This window comes from Lissotriton helveticus, chromosome 3_2 (genome assembly GCF_964261635.1).
Source record: "Lissotriton helveticus chromosome 3_2, aLisHel1.1, whole genome shotgun sequence".
In the NCBI taxonomy this organism is placed as follows: Eukaryota; Metazoa; Chordata; class Amphibia; order Caudata; family Salamandridae; genus Lissotriton; species Lissotriton helveticus.
The window spans coordinates 492,439,133-492,454,992 of NC_136062.1; the positions used below are offsets into that span (position 1 = coordinate 492,439,133).

Sequence of the window (15,860 nt, forward strand, 5' to 3'; positions counted from 1 at the left end):
CCGTACACCGAAAACGACTCCCAATTACTACTCTGAGACATAGCACTCCCCACCCGGCAGGCAGAGGACCAGAGCCTATTAGAGAGTGACTTCACTAACGACGAGATAGCACAAGCGATCAGGAGTCTCCACTCAGGAAGGGCCCTAGGTCCTAATGGTCAGCCTATACAACCCGACAAACCAGCCCCGTACCTGCGTGCTATGTTTGAGGAGAGCAGGAGGGTGGGGACGCTCCCACTGGACCAGAGAATAGCGACACTGGTCACCATGCATAAAGAAGGCAAACCCCAACATGATTGTGCCTCCTATAGGCCCGTCTCCCTGCTCAATGCGGAGCCCAAAATACTCGCTACACTTCTTGCGAATCGCCTAGTTAAAGTTATAAGTGGACTGGTGCATCCGGACCAGTCAGACTTAATGCCTCACCGCAACGAGGCATTGAACCTACGCAGAGTGCATTGTGTGATGGGGCGACTAGCCATAATCCAGGAGGCGGCAATAATTGTTTCACTTGAGGCCACCATGGCATTTGACACCATCGAATGGCCGTACCTTTTTGCAGTATTAACAAAGATGGAGTTTGGTCTTTGCTTTACTCAGTGGGTCAGACTCCTTTACTCAGAACCTCTGGCCCAAGTGGTGGTCAATAACAAAAAGTCTGAAGTGTTTGCCTTGGGCGGCGGGACCCGTCAGGGTTGTCCACTGTCTCCCCTCCACTTTGCCCCTGCCTTGGAGCCCCTAGCGGCTTGGATTCGTAGGGATCCAGTGATACATGTATTGCGGTGGTCGGCTACATGGGAAGACCTTTTCCCATGAATGTCTCTCAACTGTGTGATAGATATTTTTGCAACCTTTGCCAGATACCCTGGGTACTCAATCAACTGGAGTAAGTCTCTTCTATTTGTCCTCAGCGGGGCCCCGCCTCCCCCATCCAAAGACAACCCAATACAAATCACTACAGTAGGCTTTTAATATCTGAGTATTTTTGTCACCCCAGATCATAACCTCCGATTCGATCGCAACTTGCTCCCACCCTTACAAAGGTTGAAGCGTGATATACGTAGCTGGGGGGCACTCCCGCTGTCACTGCTGGGCAGAGCAGCACTCTTTAAAATGAGGTCACTGCCGCGCTTCCTTTACGCACTACAAAACTACCCTGACGTGGTTCACGCACGATACTTCAGAGAGATAGAGAGTCTGCAGAAGGACTTATTATAGAATGGGCAACCCCGTATAGCATTCAATAAACTCACCCTGGGTTGGTATGACGGAGGGATCGGTCTTACAGGCCTCAAAAAATACTATTGGGCTGCCCACCTTGCTGCCATCAATCATGGCATGTATTGTCGCCCTGTTGACCCGGGATTTGCCATGGACAGATGGCTGCTGTCGGGAGGGAACTACACCAAGGCGCTATACTCAAACACCCAGCGCCCCCCCTGACGGGGCCGACAAAACATTCGGTTCAAATCTGGCACGTGGCGAACCGAAGCCTGGGGTGGTAGCAGAAACTTACGCTGGCGACTCCCCCATGGGATACCGAGACACTAGGTAATTTGTGGACATCAAAAGGGTCCGACAAATGGGATCTAATCGGGATCTCAAGAATAAGGCAATCATGGTCAAAAGGCGACGTGATAACGTTTGCCTCTCTACATCAAAAACACGACCTAGCAAACTAAGAATACTTTAGATATCTGCAAGTAAATGTAATTCTTGTATAGTGCACGAATCGACCTCAGCTGGGGTATCTCGGCGCTTGAACGCATACCACTATGGAACCCTTCCTGGCCTTTCCCTGTGAAGTGCCCACTCCTGGGCACCCCCAAGGTGGAGGCCAGGCATCCCAGCGCTGTTGGGGCCGTTGTGGAGATTAAGCAATCTATTGCCCAGAGTTGCAGAGTGGGACCCATGATTGGAATAGGCACCGAGGCGAGAATTATCAGGTCCGAGGAAATTGAGCCCAAGACCCGCCGAGGCGGGAATTGAACCCTGGTCCCGGGCTAGACCTCTGCATCAGGGTCTGCCACTCTAACCATTGAGCCACACTTCTCCACAAGTATGCCATGCTCTACAGACACACCTTTCAAAAGGGTCTTCCACTCCAGAGTCCTCCCCCCTGAAGACAGGCTGCTCGACGGCTACTTACCAACAAAAGCCATACCACTGACTTATAAGAAATTTCTTAACAATATGATAGACCCCCTACAGCAATTACGAGGGAAGTGGGAGGGAGAAGGCCTAGAATTAGATGACGAGGAATGGCGGGAGGCAGTCGCCTCCCCACGGGAAGTAGCTATTTCTGCTAGACTGAGACTTGTCCAACTCAAGATATTACATAGAATTTACATCACCGGACCTAGTTTAGTCCGTATGGGGAAAACAGAAACAGGGGATTGTAGAAGGCGGTGAGGGCGAGAGGGCACTTTCATGCACGTACTGTGGGAATGTGACCACATTCAGCGGCACTGGCACAAAATACTCGATATCCTGAGTGAAGTACTTGCACTCACTATTCGCCCCGAAGTGAAAAGATGCCTCCTAAATCTAAGGGAGCCGACGGACCTGAATAGTACAAATAAGCTCTTGGTCACCTTAGGTCCAATGCTAGCGTAAAGAAACATTGCACAATTGTGGGGGGCGACACATCCACCCAAAGCGGAAGCCTGGAAGGCGGACACGGACTGGTGCATGTTCAGGGAAAAAACGGTATACGTGGCACGGGGATGTCCCAAAAAATGTGCCTTGATTTGGAACAACTGGAACAATTACTGAGATAATATCTGCAACCCCCCCAAAGTGCCCCCCTTTTTGACAATCCACCAACACCATGAATGATGTATGTGCTGATGTGTGGTCATTTTATATCTGTAACACTTGTGATTATCAATGTATTTGTGACTTACCTCCTCTCTGCTGTAAGCTGATTTACCGATTCAGTGTGTTTAGTCAAAAATAAAAAATAAAAGAATACCGCTGATGTTAAAGGGGGTCGGGTTCTACAGCTCCTTTAAGCAAAGAGCAGTGTGTGATGTTCCAGAGAGAGTGTGTGTATGCGAGGTGCAATGTTTGGAGGTGTGCTGATATGGTGATGGTTTAATGTGCAGGACCCACTGATCCGATGTTATGGATCGCCGGGTGGGGAGAAACATTTGTGATCAACCCGACAGGTGTTAAACGATTGAGGGGAAGGAGAAGGGAGTCACTGCTTCCTCGTGGGAGCAGCACCACGCGTGGGAAGCAATTCTGCCGCCACGTTTGGCGTTGCGTGTCTGCGTAGCAACATACTGGTATTGAAACCCCTGGCAGCCGTATCCGAGGAGTCCAGAGCACACCTAATGGAGTGACTGGAACTGAGTTTGCCCTCCGCGATGAGATCCTGCCCTCTTTACTGTTCCTCCATTTCATCCCAGTGGGCGTGGTCATACCTGGCTCACAGGCCTGGTTTATTTGCACCCCGCCAGTGATTGGCAGACTCCGCCATTGCTCGTTTTCCTGAAGCATCAATTAGCTTAGACTCTTTATCAGGAGGGGCGTCATCCGTGGTTTGTGAATTAGCCTTTCTTATAGGAATCGGACACAACTAATGAATCAGGGGGAAGTTGTCCTCGAATGTAAATAGGGTCGGAGTGTGCGGCTTTGTATTTTTTGTCGCCCCTGAGAGTGATAATGCGAGCTCACACAGGGTCTTAAAAGATGCCATTGGTGTGACGCATCATGGTTTCAACATGGGAGGTATCGCGTAGCCCTGGCTGTACTGGACAGTGTTTCAAAGAGGAAATCCTCCTATATGGGCTCTTTATGAAGAAGGACACGGTGGTACGCTGCAGCCCCGCGGAGGAGTTCCTGATACGAGGTGATGTCATCAGGAGGCGATGGTTTGGCAGGGTACAGGTCTGGATCTCAGTTCAACCGAGTCACATGATGGTTTCCAACACTTCCTGGTTTGAAGTGTTGACAGCCAATCAGAGTCAAGCTCACAATCAGGAGGGTTTGCGGATCCACCACGGTCACCAGATACTAATATATTCTTATACATAATTTCTCAGGAACTACTGAACGGATTTACACCGTTTAAAGCAAAGAATACACTCTGGACCAAGAGCTACCTTGCTGCCAAACTTGGTGTAATTCCGTTCAGCAGTTCGGGCTGTAGCAGCAACAAAAGTTTCCGATGGAGAAAACGCATTTTGGGACCCCTCTTTTTTCTCAGCCTCTGCTTGACGAATCACCCTGAAGCTTTCAAGAGTGGAGCTGACCAGAGCGCCTCATGACTTTTGAAACTTTCGTGAAGATTCGTTAAACGGCGCCAAAGATTTTGGAAAAAAAAATGCTTTTTGAATAGAAACAAGGTCCTAACTATAACTACCTACTGGCGACCACCAGTAGGTAATATAAATATATTAACATATTCAATTCAATTCAACTTTATTCGGTTTCAGAAATATAAAACCATAAAAGTTAACAATACATAAACATTTTCATTAAAAACAACCCAATTCATCACAGTAAAAATACGTTCCACAGCAATTCACAGAAGTCTAGGAAATAAAGTGCAGAATACAAGTACCAACAATCATGACTCGTACATTAAAAGCCAGACAATAAAGTTAACCCAACTCAGTCTTTTAAATAAATGTAGGTATCTTTAAAATGGACTTATACCACGGCCCTTATTAATACTTAATCGAGACAGGCCCTATTCTTCACCGCAGATTTCAAGTAGCCAAGAACAAGAAAAATACATTCGTCGTTCAACAGTTGTAGATACAGAGAGCTGGTCGAGCCTGTTTAAAATTCATCCTCTTTAAACTCAGCAGAATAAAAAACTCCAGAGGAACCTCATAAAATTTACAGAAGAGTACAAAGTGTAGCAAGTCCTGTGGAGACTCTCCGTCGCAGCCACAGGGTGCTAACAGCTGCCCTCTACTGCTCCCCCTAGGTATGGCAAGCAGGAGGTGAAAGAGGTCCAGGCGAAACCTGGTCAGTAAAAAAGCATTCATAAATAGTTAATGACCCCAGGAAATAAGACTCAGCTAGTGATGTTGCCTTTAAAATTAGAGATTTACGAACACTTGGTTTACGTAGTTCCAGCTCTTCCCTCTCCAATAGGAGAGGGAAGACAATAAAGGCGGAACAGGCATCAAGTAGGCTTTGTAGCCCCTAGTGGTCGTAGATATAAGGACTGCATAATTTCCCCTAGTTACTCCACGTACAGCAGCTGAGTCACTCAGTGTAGAACATTTCCGTCAGTTACTCCACGTACAGCAGCTGAGTCACTCAGTGTAGAACATTTCCCACAGTTACTCCGCATTCAGCAGATGGGTCACTCAGTGTAGAACATTTCCCTCAGTTACTCCGCATACAGCAGCTGGGTCACTCAGTGTAGAACATTTCCCTCAGTTACTCCACGTACAGCAGCTGGGTCACTCAGTGTAGAACATTTCACTCAGTTACTCCACATACAGCAGCTGGGTCACTCAGTGTAGAACATTTCACTCAGTTACTCCGCATACAGCAGCTGGGTCACTCAGTGTAGAACATTTCACTCAGTTACTCCGCATACAGCAGCTGGGTCACTCAGTGTAGAACATTTCCCTCAGTTACTCAGAGTACAGCAGCTGGGTCACTCAGTGTAGAACATTTCCCTCAGTTACTCCACGTACAGCAGCTGGGTCACTCAGTGTAGAACATTTCACTCAGTTACTCCGCATACAGCAGCTGGGTCACTCAGTGTAGAACATTTCACTCAGTTACTCCGCATACAGCAGCTGGGTCACTCAGTGTAGAACATTTCCCTCAGTTACTCCGCATACAGCAGCTGGGTCACTCAGTGTAGAACATTTCCCTCAGTTACTCCACGTACAGCAGATGGGTCACTCAGTGTAGAACATTTCCCTCAGTTACTCAGAGTACAGCAGCTGGGTCACTCAGTGTAGAACATTTCCCTCAGTTACTCCACGTACAGCAGCTGGGTCACTCAGTGTAGAACATTTCCCTCTGTCACTCAGAGTACAGCAGCTGGGTCACTCAGTGTAGAACATTTCCCTCAGTCACTCTGTGAACGGCAGCTGAGTCACTCACTTTAGAGCATTTCCCTCAGTTACTCCACGTACAGCAGCTGAGTCACTCACTTTAGAACATTTCCCTCAGTTACTCCGCATACAGCTGCTGGGTCACTCAGTGTAGAACATTTCCCTCAGTTACTCCACGTACAGCAGCTGAGTCACTCAGTGTAGAACATTTCCCTCAGGTACTCCGCATACAGCAGCTGGGTCACTCAGTATAGAACCTTTTCCCTCAGTTACTTAGCATACAGCAGCTGAGTCACTCAGTGTAGAGCATTTCCCTCAGTTACTCAGGGTACAGCAGCTGAGTCACTCAGTGTAGAACATTTCCCTCAGTTACTCCACGTAACGCAGCTGGGTCACTCAGTGTAGAACATTTCCATCAGTTACTCCACATACAGCCGCTGGGACACTCAGTGTAGAACATTTCCCTCATTTACTCTGCATACAGCAGCTGGGTCACTCAGTGTAGAACATTTCCCTCAGTCACTCAGAGTACAGCAGCTGAGTCACTTAGTGCAGAACATTGCCCTCAGTTACTCTGCATACAGCAGCTGGGTCACTCAGTGTAGAACATTTCCCTCAGTCACTCAGAGTACAGCAGCTGAGTCACTTAGTGCAGAACATTGCCCTCAGTTACTCTGCATACAGCAGCTGGGTCACTCAGTGTAGAACATTTCCCTCAGTCACTCAGAGTACAGCAGCTGAGTCACTTAGTGCAGAACATTGCCCTCAGTTACTCTGCATACAGCAGCTGGGTCACTCAGTGCAGAACATTGCCCTCAGTTACTCAGAGTACAGCAGCTGAGTCACTCAGTGTAGAACATTTCCCTCAGTTACTCAGAGTACAGCAGCTGAGTCACTTAGTGCAGAACATTGCCCTCAGTTACTCTGCATACAGCAGCTTGGTCACTCAGTGTAGAACATTTCCCTCAGTTACTCTGCATACAGCAGATGGGTCACTCAGTGTAGAACATTTCCCTCAGTTACTCAGAGTACAGCAGCTGAGTCACTTAGTGCAGAACATTTCCCTCAGTTACTCTGCATACAGCAGATGGGTCACTCAGTGTAGAACATTGCCCTCAGTTACTCTGCATACAGCAGCTGGGTCACTCAGTGTAGAACATTTTCCTCAGTTACTCAGCGTACAGCAGCTTGGTCACTCAGTGTATAATATTGCCCTCAGTTACTCCGCGTGCAGCAGCAGGGTCACTCAGTGTATAACATTTCCCTCAGTTACTCCGCATACAGCAGCTGGGTCACTCAGTGTAGAACATTTCCCTTAGTTACTAAGCGTACAGCAGCTGGGTCACTCAGTGTATAACATTTCCCTCAGTTACTCCGCATACAGCAGCTGAGTCTCTCAGTGTAGAACATTTCCCTCAGTTACTCGGCGTACAGCAGCTGGGTCATTCAGTGTAGAACACTTCCGTCTGTTACTCCACATACAGCAGCTGAGTCACTCAGTGTAGAACATTTCCATCAGTTACTCCGCATACAGCAGCTGAGTCACTCAGTGTAGAACATTTCCCTCAGTTACTCAACGTACAGCAGCTGGGTCACTCAGTGTATACAATACTTTGGTCAGTCAGTATACCACAGCTCGGTCAGTCAGTATACAGTAGCTCGGTTACTCAGTATACATAGCTCGGTCACTCAGTATGCAATAGCTCGGTCACTCAGTATACAATAGTTCGGTCAGCCAGTATACAATAGTTCGGTCAGTCAGTATACAATAGCTCGGTCAGTCAGAATACAATAGTTTGGTCACTCAGTATACAATAGCTCGGTCAGTCAGTATACAATAGTTCGGTCAGTCAGTATACAATAGTTTGGTCAGTCAGTATACAATAGTACGGTCAGTCAGTATACAATAGTTTGGTCACTCAGTATACAATAGCTCGGTCACTCAGTATACATAGCTCGGTTACTCAGTATACAATAGCTCGGTTACTCAGTATACAGTAGCTCGGTTACTCAGTATACAGTAGCTCGGTTACTCAGTATACATAGCTCGGTCACTCAGTATACATAGCTCGGTCACTCAGTATACATAGCTCGGTTACTCAGTATACAATAGCTCGGTTACTCAGTATACATAGCTCGGTCACTCAGTATACATAGCTCGGTTACTCAGTATACAGTAGCTCGATTACTCAGTATACATAGCTCGGTTACTCAGTATACAATAGCTCGGTCACTCAGTATACATAGCTCGGTTACTCAGTATACATAGCTCGGTTACTCAGTATACAATAGCTCGGTCACTCAGTATACATAGCTCGGTTACTCAGTATACATAGCTCGGCTACTCAGTATACAATAGCTCGGTCACACAGTATACATAGCTCGGTTACTCAGTATATATAGCTTGGTTACTCAGTATACATAGCTCGGTTACTCAGTATACATAGCTCGGTTACTCAGTATACAATAGCTCGGTTACTCAGTATACATAGCTCGGATACTCAGTATACATACCTCGGTTACTCAGTATACAGTAGCTCGATTACTCAGTATACATACCTCGGTTACTCAGTATACAATAGCTCGGTCACTCAGTATACATAGCTCGGTTACTCAGTATACATAGCTCGGTTACTCAGTATACAATAGCTCGGTCACTCAATATACATAGCTCGGTTACTCAGTATACATAGCTCGGTTACTCAGTATACATAGCTCGGTTACTCAGTATACAGTAGCTCAATTACTCAGTATACAGTAGCTCGATTACTCAGTATACATAGCTCGGTTACTCAGTATAAAATAGCTCGGTCACTCAGTATACAGTAGCTCGGTTACTCAGTATACATAACTCGGTTACTCAGTATACATAGCTCGATTACTCAGTATACAGTAGTTCGGTTTCTCAGTATACATAGCTCGGTCACTCAGTATACAGTATCTCGGTTTCTCAGTATACAAAAGCTCGGTCACTCAGTATACAATAGCTCGGTTACTCAGTATACAATAGTTCGGTCAGTCAGTATACAATAGTTTGGTCACTCAGTATACATAGCTCGGTCACTCAGTATACATAGCTCGGTTACTCAGTATACAATAGCTCGGTTACTCAGTATACATAGCTCGGTCACTCAGTATACATAGCTCGGTTACTCAGTATACAGTAGCTCGATTACTCAGTATACATAGCTCGGTTACTCAGTATACAATAGCTCGGTCACTCAGTATACATAGCTCGGTTACTCAGTATACATAGCTCGGTTACTCAGTATACAATAGCTCGGTCACTCAGTATACATAGCTCGGTTACTCAGTATACATAGCTCGGCTACTCAGTATACAATAGCTCGGTCACACAGTATACATAGCTCGGTTACTCAGTATATATAGCTTGGTTACTCAGTATACATAGCTCGGTTACTCAGTATACATAGCTCGGTTACTCAGTATACAATAGCTCGGTTACTCAGTATACATAGCTCGGATACTCAGTATACATACCTCGGTTACTCAGTATACAGTAGCTCGATTACTCAGTATACATACCTCGGTTACTCAGTATACAATAGCTCGGTCACTCAGTATACATAGCTCGGTTACTCAGTATACATAGCTCGGTTACTCAGTATACAATAGCTCGGTCACTCAATATACATAGCTCGGTTACTCAGTATACATAGCTCGGTTACTCAGTATACATAGCTCGGTTACTCAGTATACAGTAGCTCAATTACTCAGTATACAGTAGCTCGATTACTCAGTATACATAGCTCGGTTACTCAGTATAAAATAGCTCGGTCACTCAGTATACAGTAGCTCGGTTACTCAGTATACATAACTCGGTTACTCAGTATACATAGCTCGATTACTCAGTATACAGTAGTTCGGTTTCTCAGTATACATAGCTCGGTCACTCAGTATACAGTATCTCGGTTTCTCAGTATACAAAAGCTCGGTCACTCAGTATACAATAGCTCGGTTACTCAGTATACAATAGCTCGGTCACTCAGTATACAATAGCTCGGTCACTCAGTATACAGTAGCTCGGTTACTCAGTATACATAGCTCGGTCACTCAGTATGCAATAGCTCGGTCACTCAGTATGCAATAGCTCGGTCACTCAGTATGCAATAGTTCGGTCACTCAGTATACAATAGCTCGTTCACTCAGTATACAGTAGCTCGGTTACTCAGTATACAATGGTTCAGACAGTCAGTGTATAATAGTTCAGTTATTCAGCACACAATAGTCCAGTCAGTCGGTCTGCACTTGTTCAGTCACTCAGGGTGTAATATTTCACACCCCCCGCTCGCTCACTAAGACTCCAGTATTTTTCTCACCTCTGGCGGCTCCCAGGGCTCACTGCTCCCGGCTTCGGTCCCGGCTCAGCCCCTGCGCTCCTCGCACCGTGTGATCTCCGGCGGATCCCAGCTCAGCCCCGTGCGCTCCTCGCACCGTGTGATTTCCGGCGGATCCCAGCTCAGCCCCGTGGACTCCTCGCACCCTCTGATCTGCGGCGGATCCCAGCTCAGCCCCGTGGACTCCTCGCACCGTCTGATCTGCGGCGGATCCCAGCTCAGCCCCGTGGACTCCTCGCACCGTCTGATCTGCGGCGGATCCCGGCTCAGCCCCGTGGACTCCTCGAACCCTCTGATCTCCGGCGGATCCCGGCTCAGCCCCGTGCGCTCCTCGCACCGTGTGATTTCCGGCGGATCCCAGCTCAGCCCCCTGCGCTCCTCGCACCGTGTGATCTCCGGCGGATCCCAGCTCAGCCCCGTGCGCTCCTCGCACCGTGTGATTTCCGGCGGATCCCAGCTCAGCCCCCTGCGCTCCTCGCACCGTGTGATCTCCGGCGGATCCCAGCTCAGCCCCGTGCGCTCCTCGCACCGTGTGATTTCCGGCGGATCCCAGCTCAGCCCCGTGGACTCCTCGCACCCTCTGATCTGCGGCGGATCCCAGCTCAGCCCCGTGGACTCCTCGCACCGTCTGATCTGCGGCGGATCCCGGCTCAGCCCCGTGGACTCCTCGCACCGTCTGATCTCCGGCGGATCCCGGCTCAGCCCTGTGCGCTCCTAGCACCGTGTGATCTCCGGCGGATCCCAGCTCAGCCCCGTGCGCTCCTCGCACCGTGTGATCTCCGGCGGATCCCGGCTCAGCCCCGTGCGCTCCTCGCACCGTGTGATCTCCGGCGGATCCCGGCTCAGCCCCCTGCGCTCCTCGCACCCTCTGATCTGCGGCGGATCCCAGCCTAGCCCCGTGGACTCCTCGCACCGTGTGATCTCCGGCGGATCCCGGCTCAGCCCCCTGCGCTCCTCGCACCGTCTGATCTCCGGCGGATCCCGGCTCAGTCCCGGCTCAGCCCTGTGGACTCCTCGCACCGTGTGATCTCCGGCGGATCCCGGCTCAGCCCCCTGCGCTCCTCGCACCGTCTGATCTCCGGCGGATCCCGGCTCAGTCCCGGCTCAGCCCTGTGGACTCCTCGCACCGTGTGATCTCCGGCGGATCCCGGCTCAGCCCCGTGCGCTCCTCGCACCCTCTGATCTCCGGCAGATCCCGGCTCAGCCCCGTGTGCTCCTCGCGCCGTGTGATCTGCGGCACCTCTGCTCGCTGCCGCCCTCGATGCTGCGGAGGGAAGGAGGCAGACCGGGGTTACTGCCGGTCATTGCACCCGCGCTGACATCGGGGCTGTTTCTGGAGCTTTTCCTGTTATTCAGCGCACAGCTGTCCTCCCAGACACCGCCCTCGAGGCGCTGTCGATGGGGCTGGACTGGAGCCAGGGGCCCAGCCGAGCACCCGCCCGAGGCCCTGCAGGGGCCCTGAGTGAAGACTGAGGGTCCAGGAATACCTGCAGGGGCCCTGAGTGAGGACTGAGGGGCCCTGAGCGAAGACTGAAGGGCCTTGGAACACCTGCAGGGGCCCTGAGTGAAGACTGAGGGGCCCTGAGTGAGGACAAAGGGTCCTAGAACCCTGCAGGGGCCCTGAGTGAGGACAAAGGGTCCTAGAACCCTGCAGGGGCCCTGAGTGAGGACAAAGGGTCCTAGAACCCTGCAGGGGCCCTGAGTGAGGACTGAGGGGCCCTGAGCGAGGACTTAAGGGCACTGGAACACCTGCAGGGGCCCTGAGTGAAGATTGAGAGCCCTGAGTGAGGACAAAGGGTCCTAGAACCCTGCAGGGGCCGCGAGTGAGGACTGAGGGCCCTGGAACACCTGCAGGGGCCCTCGCTACAGAAAGTGTCCCTCACACCCCTACCAGTGCCCTCATCGGGCAATGTGTGTTGTTAATCTGTACTTGCGTGTTGTGCAGTGCAGTGTGTCACCGTCCATCAGCCCAACTGTTAGACGGACCGGGAGGGTCGGCCGAGGATAAGGGGAGAGGTCTCCGGGGAGAGCTGTCTCCAGTGAATCGTACAGACAAGTAACTTCCCCCCCACAGACGGACACCACACAATGATAAAGTTCAACGATACTTTATAGGCAATTCTTCAAGTACGGTAGAATGGTACAAGGAGGTCTGGACTCAGGGGTCCCCTCTATTCTGGTCTCTGTTTGGGAAAAGGGTAGTGGGACAGTCTTGTTACCAAAAAGATGGAAATAGCTCTCAATCCTCGAGCTCGGTGGTGTAGATGAACGGGCCGCGGCGGAGCCAGCAGGTCCCGAGATGGATGAAGGAAGACGACGGTCCGCGGCAGAGCCAGCAGGTCCCGATGAAGGTGGTGGTTACAAACGGTCCGCGGCTACGCCAGCAGGTCCCGACGATGATGAAGGATAGGGTGGTTCCCAAAGCCGCGGCAGCGCCAGCAGGCAAGACGAGGGTGCACAAGACAGAGCTACGGCAGCGCCAGTAGTCCGTCAAGGATGAGTTCTTCTTTGCGTCTCTCGACTCCAAGATACAACTCCCGTCCTGCTCTGGAGCTGCCCCAGTTATAGGGCTGGTGTGCTTTGATGTCCGGACCCTCGCACCTGGAGGTCGGGAGGTCCGGGATGAGGGAGTCCCGACACCCAGCAGGGGGGTGGAGCCAGCGCCCGGGGAGGCGATGGGCGAGCGGCACTTGGCGGGGGAGACCCATCGACACCTCTTGCTCCCATTGACTGACCAAGTAGCCCGCTCACCTCCTGGGTGGACGTTGGTGCCGGAATGTCTGAGGCCTGGCCAGGCCCAGGGTTGAGGTCGATCGGGGGCCAGGCGGCCTCGTGGTGGAGTGTCCAAGATGGCGCCCAGGATGGGCGCGCAGGCCGGTAGTGGGTCGGCCTACGCGGTCAACAGGTTCGAGTGTAGGGGTCCCTGCGGGGACGGTGGACGTGCAATGGTGGTGTGTGGTACTTGCGTGGCTGGGCTCGGGCCTGGTTGGGCCGGGGGAGAGTGGCCCTTCATGTGGCCTGTCCAACACCAACAGACACCACCCCATGAACGTCCATCAGCCCACCAGACACCTCCGCCTGAACGTCCATCAGCCCATCAGACACCACTGCCCCAACGTCCATCAGCCCACCAGACACCACCCCTGAACGTCCATCAGTCCAGACACCACCCCCTGAACGTCCATCAGTCCAGACACCACCCCCTGAACGTCCATCAGTCCAGACACCACCCCCTGAACGTCCATCAGTCCAGACACCACCCCCTGAACGTCCATCAGCCCACCTCCGCCTGAACGTCCATCAGCCCACCAGACACCACCCCTGAACGTCCATCAGTCCAGACACCACCCCTGAACGTCCATCAGTCCAGACACCACCCCCTGAACGTCCATCAGTCCAGACACCACCCCTGAACGTCCATCAGTCCAGACACCACCCCTGAACGTCCATCAGTCCACCAGACACCACCCCTGAACGTCCATCAGCCCACCAGACACCACCCCCTGAACGTCCATCAGCCCACCAGACACCACTGCCCCAACGTCCATCAGCCCACCAGACACCTCCGCCTGAACGTCCATCAGCCCACCAGACACCACCCCTGAACGTCCATCAGTCCAGACACCACCCCCTGAACGTCCATCAGCCCAGCAGACACCACTGCCCCAACGTCCATCAGCCCACCAGACACCACCGCCTGAACGTCCATCAGCCCACCAGACACCTCCCCCTGAACGTCCGTCAGCCCACCAGACACCACCCCCTGAACGTCCATCAGCCCAGCAGACACCACCCCCTGAACGTCCATCAGCCCAGCAGACACCACTGCCCCAACGTCCATCAGCCCACCAGACACCACCGCCTGAACGTCCATCAGCCCACCAGACACCTCCCCCTGAACGTCCGTCAGCCCACCTCCGCCTGAACGTCCATCAGCCCACCAGACACCACCCCCTGAACGTCCATCAGCCCAGCAGACACCACTGCCCCAACGTCCATCAGCCCACCAGACACCACCCCCTGAACGTCCATCAGTCCAGACACCACCCCCTGAACGTCCGTCAGCCCAGCAGACACCACTGCCCCAACGTCCATCAGCCCACCAGACACCACCCCCTGAACGTCCAACAGCCCACCAGACACCTCCGCCTGAACGTCCATCAGTCCAGACACCACCCCCTGAACGTCCGTCAGCCCACCTCCGCCTGAACGTCCCTCAGCCCACCAGACACCACCCCCTGAACGTCCATCAGTCCAGACACCACCCCCTGAACGTCCATCAGTCCAGACACCACCCCCTGAACGTCCATCAGTTCACCAGACACCACCGCCTGAACGTCCATCAGCCCAGCAGACACCACCGCCTGAACGTCCATCAGTCCAGACACCACCCCCTGAACGTCCATCAGCCCCCAGACACCACCCCCTGAACGTCCATCAGCCCACCAGACACCACCCCCTGAACGTCCATCAGCCCAGCAGACACCACTGCCCCAACGTCCATCAGCCCACCAGACACCACCCCCTGAACGTCCATCAGTCCAGACACCACCCCCTGAACGTCCGTCAGCCCACCTCCGCCTGAACGTCCATCAGCCCACCAGACACCACCCCCTGAACGTCCATCAGCCAAACAGACACCACCCCCTGAACGTCCATCAGCCAAACAGACACCACCCCCTGAACGTCCATCAGCCCACCAGACACCACCCCCTGAACGTCCATCAGCCAAACAGACACCACCCCCTGAACGTCCATCAGCCAAACAGACACCACCCCCTGAACGTCCATCAGCCCAGCAGACACCACTGCCCCAACGTCCATCAGCCCACCAGACACCACCCCCTGAACGTCCATCAGCCCAGCAGACACCACTGCCCCAACGTCCCTCAGCCCACCAGACACCACCCCCTGAACGTCCATCAGCCCACCAGACACCACCCCATGAACGTCCATCAGCCCAACAGACACCTCCCCCTGAACGTCCATCAGCCCACCAGACACCACCCCCTGAACGTCCATCAGCCCAGCAGACACCACTGCCCCAACGTCCATCAGCCCACCAGACACCACCCCCTGAACATCCATCAGTCCACCAGACACCACCCCTGAACGTCCATCAGCCCAACAGACACCACCCCCTGAACGTCCGTCAGTCCACCAGACACCACCCCCTGAACGTCCATCAGCCCACCAGACACCTCCGCCTGAACGTCCATCAGCCCACCAGACACCACCCCCTGAACGTCCATCAGCCCAACAGACACCACCACCTGAACGTCCATCAGCCCAGCAGACACCACTGCCCCAAAGTCCATCAGCCCACCAGACACCACCCCCTGAACGTCAATCAGCCCAACAGACACCACCCCCTGAACGTCCATCAGCCCAACAGACACCACTGCCCCAACGTCCATCAGCCCACCAGACACCACCCCCTGAACGTCCATCAGCCCAACAGACACCA

General features: G+C 52.4%; 1 protein-coding gene across 3 annotated transcripts in view; it reads right to left on the minus strand.

Moving 5' to 3' along the window:
* NR1H3 (nuclear receptor subfamily 1 group H member 3) overlaps window positions 1-15,860 on the minus strand; it is a 333,706-nt gene that overhangs the window by 188,607 nt on the left and 129,239 nt on the right. Inside the window, exons 1-2 of one of the 3 annotated variants that reach the window (XM_078684466.1) lie at window positions 10,809-11,189; window positions 10,376-10,427 (exon numbers count right to left, since the gene is read on the minus strand). The exons of 1 other annotated variant lie outside the window; for it this stretch is intronic. The gene's annotated coding sequence lies outside the window, so the exon portion shown is untranslated. Of the gene's footprint in view, window positions 1-10,375; window positions 11,660-15,860 lie in introns of those variants that run through there. One more of the 3 variants, XM_078684464.1, reaches the window with a different exon arrangement.